At 37.0% G+C, this 18,085-nt stretch overlaps 1 pseudogene; it reads right to left on the bottom strand.

The window, feature by feature from the left end:
• Positions 1–14,553: 14,553 nt before the first annotated feature.
• On the bottom strand, positions 14,554–16,327 carry LOC130728005 (2-methylpropanoate--CoA ligase CCL4-like; annotated as a pseudogene).
• Positions 16,328–18,085: the final 1,758 nt, after the last annotated feature.

The raw sequence follows: 18,085 nt of genomic DNA, 5'->3' as shown, positions 1-18,085 counted from the left end.
TCAAAGATGAAATCTTGGCCATCTATTACTTTCAATCTTGATCGTTTAATTCCTCTTCCTAGCCTCTTCCTCTTCCACATTTAACAGTTACACATTCTCATGAACCTTTTGGGCTTCAACAATCTTTCCACCATCCAACAAATTTACTTTGTTTTTAATGGGCATTCCTAAGACCAAATAGGTTGACATTGTTTCTTCCTTTTCTACCTTCTCAAGCTCCACCTGATCATTTATCACCTACCTCTTCAACTTCAACTATCACCCTATAAAATCTCTTCAACAAGCTTTCCTCACATCAAAGCACACACACAACAGAGAAACACAATTCTACCAGCCCTCCGCAAATCTGAGTCGATTTCGACATGAAGGTATGACTCAGTCACTTTGCTTTAGTCATTTGATTATTTTCAATTTCCTAACTCAATAATATGTTTTCACTCAAGGTCTTCTTCTCTTGGGAGGCTATGATAATGTCAATGTTATTTCTTTGGTTTCATTTTTGTTTTATTCATATTTATAAGTGATTATAATTTTCTTTCATTTTTGTTTTATTCAGATTGGTTTAATTAATTATGAGTTATTTCTTAAATTGGATGTCAGATTATGATATTGTAGGTGAAAGAAGTATTTTTCAAAGAAGGATCCATGTAATCCCATGTGGGAGAAAAAAGCTCAAATTCACAATTGTGTTTTAAGAAAAAAATCGCTTGAGGATAGTTGCGGCAGTTTTTGTGCAACAATTTTATGGGATATCTGTTGAGTCATTTTCTTTTAGTTGGTGAGTTCATCAAATAATATTTGAACCCATAGCTGGATACTATGTTTAAATTTTGAATTTTTAAAAAATTAAATTGCTTATGAATGGGTTGTTCTTCATGGTTTTTTTTTTTCTTATAAAAGATACACTGACAATTTGAAGCGAGTGGGGAAAGTTATAAAAGTTTCATTTGTATCTATTTATTAATTCTTTCGAAAGATGGGTAATCTCTGGAATAGCTATTTATGATATTATGCAATTTGTACAGTCGGATGTACATACAGTATGCATAAGATTAACCGCTTCAATGGGATCTTTTATTTTGGCATGCAGAAAGATTACCAAACGCCTCGCATTCACTCACTCTTGGTGCCAATGATTCTTTTTTTTTTTCGAGAAAAAATGAAAGACCATGCATGCGCCGTATGAATATTAAGTAGTAATAGCATGACACTTCGAGTTCAATATGCAAAAAAATGTTTTTTTTTTCAAAACAATTCAACTATGTATCGGAAGGGTAGTATGAACAAGGGGGTATTTACAATTTTATACATATTATTTCATATGTGAGTTTTCAGAACCGTTGGATATTCAGCAGACTTTTAATCTTAGTCGTTCAATATTCCCCTTGAACTTCCTTCATCAATGTTAGTATATAACTTTATACTATTAAGCTAAAAATTATTTTAAATAAATTTATTATTATTTAATTTATATGAGTTATGGAATTTCATAGGTCAAAATTAATATTAAATATGATATTAGTTGTGAATTTCATAAGACACAAATTATTGGTTTAGAATTGTTGAAATATTAATCAGCCAATAATTAATATTAATAAAATACTTAAAAAAACTCATATCCCTTCATTGTGAACTTCCTTCTTCAATGTCATTCTATAGACTTCTACTATTAATTCAAAATTATTATAACTAAATTTATTATTATTTATTTTATATAAGTTATGAAATTCAAAAATGTATCTGAATACTAAATAAGATCTTACCAAAAGAAAAAACAAATATCACTAACCTTTTTACCTACAATTATATAAATAAGTGTCAATACTCATTCAACATGTGTCACATATGCTTTGTTGAGGTATTTGCTTTTATTTTCTAAAAGGCTCAAGATTCAAGACATTTTACGAAGAACATATATCCAACGACTAACTATTGATGTACTATCCTAAAATGTTTACATGTGTTATAACATGGTTTTTTATTTCATGATGATCTTCAACTTGATTCCATCATGTAAAATTGAAACACCTAAAAAATTATGTTCTCTTTGATTTGCTCAACTTTTTGTTATGTAGGATGACTCAAACTTCGCACAAGGTACCGAATATTTTCGCAGGAAAGATCGAATGGAAGATTAAAGTTCGTGTGCTCCATGTGTGGGAAACAGGAGATTTAAAAAAACCTCAAATTGTTAATAGTATTGAACTGCTCTTAATCATTGAATAGGTATTTTGATTTCTTTGTTTTCCCCACTTTCATGGTACCTAATTCAAACTTTTTATTGTTACCATAACAAACGTGAATTTTTAAAATTGTAGTTTTTCATTTTGAAAAACCGGAGTGCAAATGCCACAGTTTAGTGACATACTATTTGTAGGACAAGTTTATGCGATTCAGAATTTTATGGTTCAAGCATCTGCTAGGAAATTTAGAGTCACAAAGCACAAATACAAGATTACTTAAATAGGCATCTCAAAAACTGAAGAGGCTACAAGTGACACTAATCCTACTGTAAAATATGATTTTGTACTATTTAATATAGTTGACATCGTTTTCATGTAGTCGATCATCTCTGAAGAAATCAATGTTTATAGTGCTAATTTATTTATTAAAAGAAAGGACATATAATACCACAAGACAACTAATTGCATCTTCTAAACAACAATAATCCATATGACTTAACCTCTAACATTGCATCCTTAAATGAATTGCCCTAATACTGTGTTGATTTTTACTATTTTTTTCTATTCGTCATTATTTTACTCTTGCATCGTTCTCCTCAATAGTCACGGATACTCACAATCTCCAAAATTCATATTGCATATATGCAAGCTTTCTTATGACCTAACTTTTAGATGTCGATTTTCATAAATAAGTATTTATAGCTTACTATGTAACGCCCCAATTTCTCGACTGAGGAATCACATTAGTAACCTAACAAAGTCTAAGGACTATTCTGCAATCCCTAAAATCAAAGGGAATTTTTTTCTGAAAAACAACTAAACACTTCAGCTCAAAGGTTGGAAACATATCATAACTTTATTTAAATAACCTGTTTCCCGATATACTATAATAATAGTTTACAACACCATAAGTAAGGTTCAAAATAAGCATGCGCACTTTAATAGTGGCGGAATCAAGGTTTTAATAACAGAGTTATCATATAGAAAAGGAGACTCAAACATAATCCACAAAGAAGAAGCAAAGCTGCTTCTTACACCTCTACTCCACGCCTACGACCCGATCTCTAACTCGAGCAGCTAAGCTTCGGCGGAAGGATCTCCATCACCTAATAGCGTTAAGCGCCCAAACAACAAGTAGCAAATAGAAAGGGTTAACTCCATGCCATTACCACGTATAAAAGGGAAAAGCATGCTATTCAAATTTAAGTGCCTATCATGGCACATAAACTAGCAACTTAATTCAAGATAGATGACGACATATATTCAGCAATATAGAATCAAATCATATGACAATAATCTCAACAATATAACATCAAATCAAATAACAACAACCTCAATCTATAACATCAAATCAGATATCAGTAAAACCAACAATATGGGTAAATCAATGACGTCTCGTAAGACGGGACAATGATAGGACCACACCTACTCATCACCACTTATTGCGCCACACAATGCAGGACAATCGGGTGAACACAATCACCTGACCGCCGCTTATACGTCACACAAGACGGGACAACCAGGTGAACACAATCACCTGACAGCCACTTATTGCGCCACACAAGGCGGGACATTCGGGTGGACACAACCACCGCATTGCCCTTATCGCCTCACAGGGCAGGGCAACCAGGTGAACACAATCACCTGACAGCCACTTATACGTCCCACAAGACGGGACAACCAGGTGAACACAATCACCTGACCGCCACTTATACGCCTCACAAGGCGGGACAACCAAGTGAACACAATCACCTGACCGCCACTTATTGCGTCACACAAGGCGGGACATTCGGGTGGACACAACCACCTCCTTGCCGCTTATCGCCACACAAGGCAGAACAACCAGGTGAACACAATCACCTGATCGCCTCTTAGGATTAGGCCCTAAATGCCAAGCCAGTCAACAACACTGCCCAAACCAATTATTAATTTGGAGTAACCACATGTTATTCCTATTATCAACAAAACATGAATCAATTCAATTGCATACCAACTCAGTTAAATGACAGAAACCAGTAAACGGCCGAAGCCTCTTAGAAAACGGAGACACACGTCTCAATAAGTTTACTCGGCCGAAGCCTTCAGAAAACATTTGGCTCAAGCCTCAGAAACAGTCAATATAAGCAAGCATACAACATTGCAAGCATAATAATCATAATCCAATGCCAATCAATATAAACATCTTCATCTCAAACGCAGGCAGTGCGATAAAGCATGCAAGACTCAAAGACGCTCTAAAACTGAGTTACCCTTACCTTCGTGAGTAGTAGTGCATAGAAGTTGCGAACCTCGTGATCTTTCAGATCAAAAATTAATCGTTGTAGAAAATACTAAGCTTCAAGATCCTAGCTTCCGCTCCAAAACTCAAGAATCTTCTCACACTCAAGATAAAAACTCAAGAATTTACACCAACAACTAATGACACAACTAGTATTATTAGGAGTAATATATGAGAACAAAGCTCTGTGTGTGTTTTCTTTCTTCTTTTTTTGGAAGCCTTCACGTTGCTCCTTAAATAGCATGAAGTCTCAATGCTTCGGAGTGAAGAAATCACCCAGCAATTGGCACGTCCAGCTTGAGGAAAAGGAGGAGGTGGGATGCTTAGAGGAAAGCAAGCTTTTTAGGTGGTGATGACTCATGAAGCAAGGAGGAGGTGGTGTGTTTGGAAGAAATCCACCATGCAAACAAGCATGAGGTGCCATGTTAGAAACATGCAAATAAGCAGGATCTGTCCAGTTTCTTTTTCTTAATTAGAGGTTTATGAGAGGGTGAACGGCTGTCCTTGGTCTAGGTGTCGAGTAGTCATGGGTTGTAGTGTGTGTTGTGTCAAGATTTGAGTGGGGAGTTGGGCACGTGGTACTCCCCCAAAGGCCACGAGAATTCTGACAAAAGAATGGTAAATGAATACTAAAACAAAGTTGGAATAAGAATGGTTAGACTTATAGGATAAAGTAAAGTGTTAGGGTTAACTGGATAGTGTAGGATTTAACTCATAGAGCTATAGAAAAAAATATTAGGAAGATGATTCATTATCCTAAAAATTATTAGGGACTTTATGATAAAATCTATAATCACTTTGAATAAGTTTAAGTGATCAAGTGTAGAAGTGTTAACAAGTTATATAAGATATATATATATTAAACTTTCTGGCAGCATTCTTCTTTCTTTTTCTATTTTAAGTCACTTACGTGACTCTTATTCTTCTCTTTTTTTTTTTTCTCTTTTCTTCTAAACTTTCAATTTTTCTTTTCTATTATTTATATGTTTAGAAAAATAATATTATTAATAATACACTCATTTATATAAACACACAAGGCACAATTAACACATCAACTTAAGCTTAATAGCGTTTATCGCTATTAAACCGATAAATAACTAGTTAATTAATCGCATAAATTATCCGGGTCTTACATACTACTTCTCTGATTTTTTTCTAAAAAAAATGGGAAGGTCCAAATTTACTTAGATTGTGAAAATTTTATTTAGACGAGTTTAACTTGCTTTCATCCTATTTTATATTAGGTTTAATATGAACAAATTATGAATTATTTGTAACCAAATAAAAAACTATGAATTATTTATTTTTTACAAATACTTAATTTCTTGATAAGAATAGTAAAATCTAATACTAACAAAGTACAAAATTTTTATTTAAGCACATAGATTATTGAATTTATGTGAGTTATGAAATTTCATAGGAAAAAATTAACATTAAAACTTAGGGAATTCCATAAGACACACTTTATTAGTTTAAATTTGTTAAATTAATCAAGTAATAATTAATACTAACAATTAACTTTTTTTTTTTCGAAAGCAATAACTATATTATGAGGAAATTGACATGACATACACCCTCCTCCAAATGGAGCAAAAGTCAGCAAATACAAAAAGAACCCCAAAAAATATAACAACCAACCCAAGATACCCAAATAGGGATGGCAATGGGTCTCGGACCCATAGGGTACCCGCAAAAAATACCCACTATGGGTAGGGTAAAAACCCGCTAGATGGGTATGAGGTTGGGTATGGGTAATTACCCGCAAAAAGTAGTGGGTATGGGTGCGGGTATGGGCACTATAGTACCCAACCCGCCCCATACCCGCACACATATATTATTATTATTATTATTATTATTATTATTATTATTATTTGGTAATATATTAAGTTATTAACAAATTAACTTAAGCTATAACTTTCAAACTTACTCTTTTTTTTTTAAAAAAAATAGCTGAGTATTTAAGGTATTTATAACTATTGCTAATTTACTCCCACTTATTTTTAAAATTAGTAAGTTAATAACCTACAATTTTAAGACTATATTATAAATCTAAAATTATAAATTTAAAGTTATATCTTTCTCGCTTATTCCTTCTAAAAAATTATGCTTAGTTGAATGATTTTACTTGTTAAGTTTTTAGATAATCTTTTGTATTTTTAATTAGTGTTTTTTATTTAAAAAGTTAGTTGTATTTTTGTTTTCGATTAACAAAAATAGTGAAAAATTATATTTTAGTTAGCTAAATTGCGGGTAGTGGGCACGGGTACGGGCATATAAGTACCCAAAGGGTACGGGTACGGGCATTCAAATTGCTACCCACGCGGGCACGGGGATGGGTACGGGTAATTTTTGAAAACGCGGGTATAGAGATGGGTACTATAGTACCCTACCCAAACCCTACCCATTGTCATCCCTATACCCAAAGTCTATACAAACCTATCTAAATGTCCTCAGAAATCCTCAAAAGACTCCCTAAAGACCCAATTACCAAAACTCAGGAAACACCCTCTGCTAAACTAAGGCTAATTGCGCACCATGATTTGAGCTGCAATAAACTTCCTCCATTCAATAAAAAAAAACTCCCCTATATATTTCTCTTTGAACTTCGTCCATTAACATTAATTAGTCTATAGTTTTCTACTACTAACTTCAAAAAATTATTTTAAATAAGTATATTATTATTTATTTCATATGAGTTATGAAACTAAAAAAGACAAACTTAATATTAAATAAGATCTTACAAATAAAAAAGACTTCTTCTATCTGTAAAGTAAAATAAAATTGCTATATTAAAAGAATAAATCAGAAGCATCAATTAGATAAACAAGGACAAACAACACAAATAAAAAAATCAAATACACTCATAAAAAAACGTACGACAAAAAAAAAACACAATCAAAAAGATAAATTAACAATTCGACAAAAAATCTAATTATCACAAAAAAAAAATTCTCCTTTACTTACGAATAAATAATTTTTAAAAAATCATTAAAAAATACAGTACAAAATAAAAAATAATGCCCCCGTGCAACGCACGGGTAAAAGATACTAGTATGATATAAAAAGTAAAGAGTTAATAACAGAAGGTGGAGGATAAGGTGCAATACACAATAGGTATTGCACCGGTGCAAGAGGTCTTCACAACCACACAAATGGAATATTCCATTTAGATGCCTTACCTTTAATTTGCTAAGCCTGAATTTTTATATATACATTATTTTAATTAAAATTTTGTTTTTGACTCTAATGCCCTCTTCTCTTCCATCTATGCTGTCACCTTTCCTCATCTCCTCCAAGCTCGGCAACCACCCTTACACGGCCAGCCACCACCTTTTGTCGCACCGGAGCACTCCGATCAGAACACCACCCCCTCTGCAAACTTTCTTCCTGTCGTTTCCACCATACCCAACCTTTCTAAACCTGACAACCCAAACCTTCAAACCAGAAACCCCAATGACAAGGACCAATCACCATAGCCACCCAACCCATAACCAAACCAGATTTTCACCCCTGATTTTCACAATGGAGCCAATGATGATGAATCTTTGAAGCTTTGGAGAGTAGATCGATCCAAGTAAGGATGAAGGAAAGTGATTCAGCTTGATCTTGCAGAAGCAGGGATAGGAAGAGGGGTGAACAACACGTCCAGTTCTCCTATTACCTTTCTATCCTCTTCACCGGTGATGTTCAAGGTAAGGTGGAAAAAGTTGCTTCTCGGCCTCGCCACCAAAACCCAGATCTGGGCGATGTTCAAGGTGATTTGGATATGGGTGGTTGAACCTTCGCCGGCGAAGATGGGCGATTGATGATGCTCCTCCATTCACCAGCGCCTTCGCCCCAGAACATGCTGGTGGCGGATGAGTGGTCCGGCGAGGGGGACATTGAGGGTGGTGGTGGTGGGTGAGGCGGGGTTGATGGCGGCGGTTCCCTCATGGGTGGCGATGGGGTGAGGGAGTGTGGGTTATGTGATGGGTCATGGCTTTATAGTGGTTGCTTTTGCTCTCTGTGTGTGAGATGGTTTCTGTTTGCTCTGCGCGTGTGAAATTGGTTGCAGCAGAGTGGGTGACGGCGCGGTGGCGGAAGGATTCCGCCGCAAGGAGGCCGGGCTGTGGTACAGTGCCATTGACGGAGAGAGGGACAGAGAGAAGGGAGTATTAAAGGGTGTTTTTGTAAATTTCTTTTTTTTTATTTTTTCAATTTTTTTACAGCAGGTATACAAACCCGTTATAGCAGGTAATTTTCCATCTTGCATGGTGCAAGACCCAGTCCACAATTGCACCCTATAAGCCACCATAACAGAATGTGAATAAAAACAAAATATGTGTGTGTTGTTTTAAAAACATGCTCCTACTTCAATCATAGACCTTTGTTGACTAGGCTGAAGAATAATTAGTAGTACAACGTTTAACATTTTTGGTTTGGTAGAGTTGTAGCTAGCGAGTCAAAGCTCTGTTAAAGAAAATTTAATTATAATATTTTTTGAAGTTAGGATAACTGAAGTTCAATTTCAGAAGATCAAGATCCATTAGTCTCGGTTCACCACAATAAAAAAGACATTTTTAGCAGTTTATTTTAGCATGAAAGTTCAACTTGACCCTAATTAATGTTTCGGCGGTTTGATAACTGTCAAGAAAACGTATGTTAGGAAATGGTTTTGGGCATTGCTCTGGTACCCATTGGTGATTGTAAGAACTGCTACGCTATATCTGACGGTGATTGTAACTACCTGTAATTATGTTAGAGCGTTAATCTTTTTAATCAGTTTTCAACGATTATAACTGCTGTAAGACCGAATGGGGAAGTTAATGGCAGTTTGAAAGACCCCCTATGCATATCATGGCATGCTTTTATTGTGCGTATTTCTTGACGATTTTCGCATGAGTTTAAGAATATAGACTGCAATCAAAATTAATGAAATTGTTGAATTAAAATCCTTGCAACTACTAAAGAATTAGTAATATTAGCAGGGCCGGTCCCGGCATTTTGGAGGTCCTGGGCAAATAATAAAAATAGACCCCTAATAATTTTAACGTTCGAAATTTCATCAGAACCAATATGTTGGTTTGTTTGGCAACTGACCTCTTGCAACCCGTCACGGGTCACGTGTTCGAATCCAAGCAACGCGACCTTTTGCTTTAATTTTTGAATTCTTTCAATTCAAATTAATTAACAAATAACTTGTCAAAAGCCAAAAGGTGGGAGAACCCGGTACATAAAAGTAACATCCACAGTTACTAACCACTAGACCAGCTCAAGTCATTAATAACATTATAACTAAATTTTATTTTAGGGGAAAGTTTAATGAGAATTTTTTTTGGACCCCTTCTTTTTGGAGGCCCTGGGTTGTGGGCCTGCTTGCACAGGCCCAAGGCCGGCCCTGGATATTAGGATAATGAGAATGCTAGTAACTTAAATCCTACGAAATGTATCATGTTTGGAATATAAGGTTCACATACATGGTCCTTGATGCGAAAAAACGATGTGAGAATATGACGTGAAAATTGGAGATGATGTGGAAGATGTTGCGTGAAGGTTTCTCCCAGAATGAATGCTCGTAAGAGAAATCAGGATCTTTGAGTTGGGTTTTAGAAAGAGAATGAGAGAGCTTATGCCTTGGGCGACACATTTATCAAAAAAAAGTTTGATGGTTTGGGTCGTGGAGAATGCGAAGTTAGAACATTGAGAGAGAGAGAGAGAGAGAGAGAGAGAGAGAGAGAGAGAGAGAGAGAGAGAGAGAGAGAGAGAGAGAGAGAGAGAGAGAGAGAGAGAGAGAGAGAGAGAGAGAGAGAGAGAGAGAGAGAGAGAGAGAGAGACTCTATAAATTTGACTTATTGGGGTTCAGGTGCGTGAAGTAGTGTGAAAGTGGGATAAATGTGGTTTGGTGATGGTGTATTGTTTTCCTAGCATTTTACTATTATTCTTTGATATTAGGATGTTTTCACTTATTTTTATAGTATTTTTATGGCTTAAATACTCTGTAGGTCCCTGAAATTGTACCCCGTATCAAAATAAGTCCCTGAAAATTTTTTTTCCGATTCCGGGTCCCTAGAAAAATTTGTTTGATCAAAATAAGTCCCTACGCCGGAGAAGACAGTGGTTGCCTCCTCATTGTTTCCACAAACCATGAAATAACATGTTTAAAACACTCCTAGACCTTCATATATCTGATCTGGGCGAAGGAATCGCAAGAAACAAAGCTAAAACGAAGAAACCGAGAAGCTCCATAAATTCCGGCGAGAAGAAATCAACTTGCGACTGGCCTTTTCTCTTCAACTGTGACGACCCAGCCCACGAGACCACCACCACTGAGTTCCTGAGGACGAGACGAAGCCGGCCCAACACCCTGGTCGTAGCGCCGCCATGACCGCCGTCGTCAACCACCGTCTTCTCCGGCGTAGAGACTTATTCTGATTAAAAAAACAATTCCAGGGATCCGGAATCGGAAAAAAAATTTTCAAGGACTTATTTTGATACAGGGTACAATTTCAGGGACCCCTAGAGTATTTAAGCCTATTTTTATTGATATTTTTGTTATTTTTAGGATATATAATTATGTTTATGTCATTTTTTATTTAATTTTCTATTTTCTAACTTGTTTTGGGACGATTTGTTGTTTTCCATAGTTTCTTCCCATGCTCAAGCGTGACATGTGTGCACGCCTAGCATTAACATGACAGACCATGGCAAAATTCACATATGGATATGGGTATGGCAATTGGCAGCACTAGCTGCCGTGATGGCTTCACAAAACATTGTTGCGTTGGCTTAATGGAACACTGCAGCAATGCACTTAAGCAACTTTGATGAGGTGTTACACAATTTTTATGCATTCATGTACATTAGAGATCAGGGAGTGCAAGATTTGTCAGATTTCAAGTGCTATAAGATTAGAGCATCTTTATCTATCATAGTTACTAGAGTGTTTACATTTCATTTTTTACAAATCATCATAGTGCCACATCATCTAAACCATTTTACTAATTTTTTACTTCAACCCAAAAAATCTTAAAAGTTTCTCTAGTAGATCTCATATTCAACTACACACTTTATATGATAAAATAATAAGCAAATATAATAATATTTTATAAGAACATATTTATGAGGGACACATGAGAGAGAAGTTTCTACACTACCACTCTCAAATTTGACATGGTGAAAGAACTATTTCTCTCCAATGGTATGAGACACTAATGAGAGAGTCTCTGTGTGTGAGACACTTCCATTGGAGATGCTCTAAGGTGTTGAAGGCATTCATCATCAAAGCCATGCGTCTTTTGGTTTTCTTATATTATTCTTCCTCTTTCATTTGGATCATGCTAGTGTTAAGAAATGATGTAGTTAACCGATTGAATATGTTTTGAGAACAATTCCTTTTATATATGAGTTTTTGCTATTGCTTCCATGAATTATCTCTCTGTACTTCATTTCTCCTAAAAGTTCATTGGGTGTTTTACTAAGTCATAGATTATTGAGAAATATAATTGTTATGAATTTGGTATTTGGAAGGGGTTAATTGTGAGATCTGTAATCCTAAGTGTGAAGAGGGAGATGATTTTGTTTTTTTAACAACAAAATTTCAATTTATTAAAAGAAATAAAGAAGAGAACCCTTCTCTAGAGAAGGTACAAAATGGACAAAAAAGAATATCAATTAAAGCTTATTGCCCAACCACGTTAAGCGGCCCCTATACTTCTGCCCAAACAAAGCACTCTATAGAAAAAAGGCCATAAAAAGACATCCACACTCAGCAATCTTAAAAAAAAATTATATACCCACTTATGAAAACAAGACCACATTGAACACCAACTATCATCAATTCGACAAAGAAGAGGCGCTGAATAAGGTGTGTGTTCTTGTAAGTCTGGGTGCACCTAAACTATTGATAAATGATTTCATTTTTTGGATAAAAACCCTCCAGACGTAGGCGACATTGCACCAAACTGGGTTAACAATGTGAACGTTGTTGTCTGTATGTGATACACATCTGTACTGTATGTCATACACATTGTCTTGAACATTGTGTATCACATATGTCCTAAGTAAACAAGAATTTCACACCTCTTCATCTTCATCATTTTCATCTTCATCCAGTTGTTCCTCTTCTTCCATCAAACCCAATAGTCCAGAACCACCACCATCATCATCTCTTCTCTTTTCCTTCTCCTCCTCGAAACTACCACCCCCCACCAAACTAGGAACCACAAAGCCATGCCATGGACCATAAAGCCACCTTAAACCACCGCCCCTATTCATCTTCTTGCACTTCCTCTTCTTCCATTAAAACCACAGGCACCATAACCCCAACAACCACCGCCCACACCCAGAAACCACACCCCAACAAGAAACCGCGCCCCCAAAACGCAACCACCACTGTCCAAAACGCAACCCATCCAAAACTCATAACCCCCATCCACTGCAACCCCCATCCAAAACACCACCCCAACTACTCGCAACCCCCACTGACGCAATCCCCATTGCAACCGAACCAAAATCCAGAATCTCCATAGATCAAACAAGTAAAAATCTCCAAACCCAATAAGAAGAAGATGATGAAGAAAGAGATTGATGTAGAAGGATGAAGGAGCTTATGAGTTTTGTTCATATTTATGTGTTTGAGGATAAAAAGGAAAGAAGAAGATGAAGAGGGAAGATTTGGCTAAAACTAAAATAAAATAATTATTACATGTAGGATAAGTGAGATGATGTGGACATGTTGACTGGTCCAAATTGAGGTAACATAGGCATTAAAATGACTTTTGGACCCAATTTGATAAAAAAAAAATTCAAGTATACATTTTAAAGAATTTTTTTCAGGAACTCAATTTGATTTTCTTTACCATTTCAGAAATCTTAAGCATATTTAAGCCTTTTATTTTTATTTTTATGAATCCAAAACAACTAAAAAATCATCTTTTTTTCGTGTATTCATTCCTCATAGTCATTTTCCTCTTATATTCCATACTCCTTAATTTTATTTTTTCCCCTGCATCCAAATAGAGAGCATAAGGGTCAATCAATGTATTTCCACCTAGCTACGTACCCACTCAATATCCTATTTCCACCTTTATTTTCCTTGATTTTTGAATGAGTTAAACATCATCGTCAGATAACCTTTCCAGTGGCCGTCACATCCTCAAAGCTTAGAACCTAGTTCAATGAAGCAACTCAAAGTCACGCCAGATTACTCAAGCGGAACATTGACATAGTCTCTATAGAAATCGTAAATAAATTTGCCATAAACAATGTCATGTTAAACTCAAGGAGATAAGATGTTTAAATTCAATGTGGATGGTATCTCCAAAGGTAATATGGGTGAAAGTTGGGTCGGAGGAGTTCTGCTTAACAAAAAGAAAGAAATCTTGGGGCATATCTCAGAAGTTGAGAGTCGACTTTGAGAATTTCTCAGAATCTAGGAACATTTCTTCACTTGTAGTGGGTTCAGACAATTAAAGATATAATCGCCGATGAGAAATATTGAATGAGTTGAATATAATTGATGTGCTTAGGCAAGAGATTGAGGGCATGTTTGATTGCAGTTTTAGTTTTCGGTTTTTAAAACAGTTTTCAGAAACAATTTTTAAAAACAGTTTTCAGAATAAGGAAATAATTTGAATGACATGTTTTCGAACATTTAGAAAACTGATATCTGAAAACAAAATCAAAAACTGAAAACATCTTTTAGCTGTTTTAGTTTATTAGTTTTAAAAACTGAAAATGATAACTGTTTTTAAAAACAATTTTTCTAAACAGGTAGTACCAAACAAATTTTTAGTTTTTAAAAACTGAAAACTGTTTTAAAAACAACAACAAACAGACCCATAATGTATTCAGGTTGTTCACATGATTAGAGAAAAATATAGATTGTCAGACTATCTTACTAAACAATATTTTAATAGGAGATTTGATCTTTGGAATTTTATTGATGATTATTGATGATTGGATGTAGTTCCAAACTTGTATTATCTACTTGAGAGAGATATATTCTCAAGTTTTGTCTCAGATATGATAATAAAATGCAAGGTTGTGTTATTTAAAAACAAAAATATACAAATGAAAATTGTGGGACTAGATCACAAGACTACCATTCCTTAATCACATTAGTCTCTTTGAGCCCATGTCCTTCACAATCTTTCTCAACAAAAACTTTTGTATTTTTCCGTTGATGTCTTCGGAAGCTCCTGCATAAAAACCACTGTCCTAGGAACCATATAGCGGGGCGTGTTTTTTCTACAATACTCAACTATTTCCTCTTTCGTGATTATCTCCTTCAAACCTAGTTTCAAGCTCATAAACGCGCATGGCGTCTCCCCCCATAACTCATCCGCCTTGGCCACCATTGCTACCTCATTAACCGACCGGTGACCGTACAACACTAACTCAACCTCCACGCTGCTTATATTCTCCCCGCCACTAATAATCACGTCCTTTGACCTGTCCTTAATCTCCAAATACCCATCCTCATGCATTACTCCAACATCACCCGTGTAGAACCAACCGTTCCTAAAACAACTCGCGGTTGCCTCAGGGTCTTTAAGGTACCCTAACATGACGCACTCTCCTCTCATAACCACCTCACCTAAGGTCACCCCATCGCGCTTAATGCTCTCCTCCATGGGACCTACAACATCAACCTCTGTAATCCCGATGGCCCTCACACCCTGACGCGCCTTTAAACGTGCCCTCTCTGTTGCTGGCAAACAATTCCACTTCTCCTTCCACCCGCATGAAACCACCAGCCCGCTTGTCTCCGTCAGCCCGTATCCGTGGCTGATATTAAACCCTAGTGACTCCGCTCGGAAGAGCACAGTTGCCGGTGGTGGAGCCCCAGCTGTCAATATCTTTACCGAATTTTGTAATGTTTGTTTGAGTTTGTTATCATGTTGAGAACCACAGGCGCCCCACACATGTGAGTCACGCCATGGCGCGTGATAAGGTCATAAACGATCTCCAAGTCGAACTTGCGCATACATATGTTGGTTCCCCCGACTGCCGCGATTGCCCACGGGAAGCTCCACCCGTTAGCGTGGAACATCGGAAATGTCCAGAGGTAAACTGGGTTCTTCGGAACTGGCCAGTCAATCAACGCGTCGACCGTTTTGATGAAAGCTCCCCTATGGCAGTGTACGACACCCTTTGGAGACGACGTCGTTCAAGAAGTGTAGTTGAGCACCATGGGGTCCCACTCCGAGCTTGGATGAACCCACTTGAAATTAGGGTCACCCCTCTCAATTAAGCCATCGTACATGTCGATGAAATCACCAGCTTGTGAGAACTCGACCATGTCGTCCGTGATGAGGACGAGAAGTGGGAGTTGTTGGTGATGAGGGAACATGGACAAGGCTTGGAGGACGAGATCACATGAGGCGCAGTCCACAAAGACGAGCTTGGACTCGGCATGGTGGAGGATGATAGAGATGGTGCGGCAATCGAGGCGAGTGTTGATGTTGTTTAGGATTGCACCGACAAAGGGGACGACAAACTGGAGCTCGTACATGGCGGGGATGTTGAGAGCGATGACTGAGACAACATCACCGGAGCAGATTCCGAGGGAGGAGAGGGCGGACGCGAGTTGGAGGCAATGACGGCGGGTTTGTGACCATGTGTAAGTTGTGTCATTGTAGATAACGGAAGGGATGTCGCCATGAATGGTGGCGGCAGTCTCTAAGAAGCCGAGTGGGGTGAGAGGGGAAGAGTTTGCAAGGCTTGGTTTTAGGAGTCCGAGTTCAATTGAATTGGTCTTTGACTCTGTTTGTGTTTGTCTTGTTATTATTTTCTGCTTTTTAAGACACGGTGAACATGAAAGGATAGATGTTCTTTGGTTGAGAAAAATGTGGGATTTGTAGCTCCAAAATAATAAAGCAATCATGTTATCACTTCCTAATTTTTGCTGTATCTCACAAAGGGGAAGAGATTCACGGTGGGGAGTGAAGTATTATGCAGTGTTTGAATTAAGGGTTAAATATGTTTTTCGTCCCTGAACTTTCAGTGAGTACTGGTTTTCTTCTCTCACCGGAGTAAAAGCTGAAAATGGTCCTTGAACATAAGGAAAATAGCTGGAAATGGTCCCTGTCGGAGGGGCGGCGCTGACCACCGAGGTCACCTGTCATGGTGAGCTGATGTGGCATTGCCACATCAATTAATGAAACCTAGTTGGATTTTTTAATTAAATTTTATTTTACATTTACACAAAATAATTAATTTCATTATATTATGAACTAAAATAATTATGAAAATTGAAAAACAATCCTTCATTATCTTCAAATAATACGCTCATCAACAACATCTTCATCTTCCTTCATCACCATCTTCCTTCAAATTTCTCCTTTCAAATCTGAATCCCAGCCACCACCAACGAACATCACCAACCTCCATCGCTCAAACCACCCTCGTCTATCCCTGAATCTGCCAAGAACGCGCCCCCAAAAACAGCGAACATCAACCTCACCTCCCAAAAACGCGTCGCCACCCCGACCACGTCGCTCGCCACACCCCAGCCCAAAACGGCAACTAGAAATAAGGGGATTGGGCTGGATTTAAAGAGAAATAAGGGGATAGGGCCTTAGATCTGAATAACAAAGGAAGATCTTCTTATTCTTATGGGATATGGAGGTTTTGCTTATCTACTTTGATGGTTCTATGAAAAAAGCTTCAAACTTTGCTCTTGTGGTTTTTTTTTCTTCTTCAGATCCGGAGTTTAAGTGTAGGGAGGCACAACGATGGAGGTTCATCGGTATGAAGTTTTGTGGGTTATTTTCTGTATTTGGGATTTTTGGGTTGTAATTTCTGGATTTGGGGTTTGAGAGTAGTGGTGTTGTGGGGGTGGTGGGGTTGCGGTTTGGATTGTGGGGGTGGTGAGAGAGTTGAACTTCATGGATCTAATCTAAGCTCTTCTATTATATGCACTATCTGGTAGAGCAAATGCATGCTATTGTATTTAATTAAATTTCACTTGGTAATTGTAGTATTTCAGCAACTTTTGGGGTGTTTGTGTTTCAGGAGGAAGAAGATTAATGAACACTATTTTCTGGATTAAATACGTTGAGAACATTGATTTTCTTATTTTTTGGTTTTCTGGGCATCGATGAGCATGAATATGATGAAATCTTGGATGAAAATAAAAAGAATATGAAGAAAATGGTAAAATGATGAAGATTCAGGGTTTTCTATAATCTTAACTAATGAGAGTTGGTGTGTTTTGGGATTAGATGGGTTAGATTAGGTTAGGATAATTAGTGGATTGTTAGGGGTTAATTTAGAATTTAGTAAATTACTTATTTTTAAATGAAAAAAAAATGTGACTCATCCTCATTAATTGACGTGGCGAAGGGCCACGTCAGTCCACCGGCACATGTGGCTACGGTGGTCAACGCCACCACTCCGGCAGGGATGAAAACCAGCTATTTTCCTAATGTTCAAGGACTCTTTCTAGCTTTTACTCCGGTGAGGGATGAAAACCAGCACTCGCTGAAAGTTCAGGGACGAAAAACATATTTAACCCTTGAATTAAAAATAATGTGCAAATTTGGCTATAAATCAAAGAGAGGAGTTAGGCGATCGATCACACCGGAAACAATTGTTATGAAGTGTCAAGCTCACAGCGGCTAGTCTTTATAGTTTTTTTTTT

Source organism: Lotus japonicus, chromosome 1, assembly GCF_012489685.1.
Source record: "Lotus japonicus ecotype B-129 chromosome 1, LjGifu_v1.2".
Classification (NCBI taxonomy): domain Eukaryota; kingdom Viridiplantae; phylum Streptophyta; class Magnoliopsida; order Fabales; family Fabaceae; genus Lotus; species Lotus japonicus.
Note: the sequence above shows the minus strand (reverse complement) of the source record. Positions and strands in the feature narration are given on the sequence as shown.